The sequence below is a fragment of the Fukomys damarensis genome, unplaced genomic scaffold, assembly GCF_012274545.1.
Source record: "Fukomys damarensis isolate Sample0158 unplaced genomic scaffold, DMR_v1.0_HiC HiC_scaffold_33, whole genome shotgun sequence".
In the NCBI taxonomy this organism is placed as follows: Eukaryota; Metazoa; Chordata; class Mammalia; order Rodentia; family Bathyergidae; genus Fukomys; species Fukomys damarensis.
In genome coordinates this window covers 23,361,200-23,362,507 of record NW_022900945.1, presented here as the reverse complement: position 1 = coordinate 23,362,507, position 1,308 = coordinate 23,361,200, and positions in this window count along the sequence as shown.

Below are 1,308 nucleotides of genomic sequence, written 5' to 3'. Positions count from 1 at the left end.
AGTGGATATGGGGAGCTGCAGCAGTACAGAGAGGCTGAATGGGGCATGCTCTTCTTGCATCCTTTGAGGCATAAAATAACTATAAGAGCTGTTCAATTAGCCAGCAAAAGAAACAGATTGCTCATGGCTGTATGGCAGATTTTCCTCTTGGAAGGCCCTGCACATAGCTGGCCAGTGAGACTGCTGGTGGAAGCCCTGGGAGCTCCTCAAGAGAATAGACTCTTACTCTGGACTGGGCTTCAGTTACCTCCTGGAAGATGTAAGGGCTTTGAAGGCCATAGGAGAAGCAGAACAGAAAATATTGCACCAGTTTGAGTGGTGAAGTCACACCTCCTCAGACCAGAAACATAGCAGATAGTCTATAATGTCAAGTGGGCAGAGAGATACTTCCTCAGAGAGATAGCTGGATAGAAATTAGAATGAACAGGCAATTTGAACATCAGCTGTCTGAAGCAGAAGATGGGATAACGGCCTGAGGGACTGTCTTGGGAGTGTTCCTACTAGACTGTTTTCCTTCCCTAGTGGATCTGGAAAGGAGAAAGGGATAGGCAAGGCTACTGGTCATAATCATACAATTTTTACCAAGGGAGAAATATGCTGGTACAATACCAATATGTTTTCACCTTTCTTCTCTGTATCACCTCAACATACATCTTCCTGATGCTGTGATGACAGGACCCAGGCTGCAAGTAATAAGTGCTGGAAGCAGTGATGTTTCTTAAGAAAGAAATACTAGTTAAGTTTTTAAGTCTTGTGTTATTGAGCTTCCCACCATGTGACAAAAATACCTGAAAAAATCAACTTAAAAAAATTTGCTTTGGCTCACAGTTTCAGAAGTTTCAGTCTATGGTCACATGGCTGTGGTGTTTCTGGGCCTGTGGTGAGGTAGAACATTGTGGTGCTGTAGAACATTGTGGTGGTAGGGCATGGTAGAGGAAAGCTATGCACCTCAGGACAGGCAGGAAGCAGATACAGCAAAGAAGCCAAGGGGCTGAAGACAAAATATACCCTTCAAATAAACTGTAATCCCAGCACTTGGGAGGCTGAGGCAAGCAGATTGCTGAGGACAACCTGGGCTATATAGTGAGTTAAACATCAGTCTGAGCGAACATTGTGGTGGTAGGGCATGGTAGAGGAAAGCTATGCACCTCAGGACAGGCAGGAAGCAGATACAGCAAAGAAGCCAAGGGGCTGAAGACAAAATATACCCTTCAAATAAACTGTAATCCCAGCACTTGGGAGGCTGAGGCAAGCAGATTGCTGAGGACAACCTGGGCTATATAGTGAGTTAAACATCAGTCTGAGCGC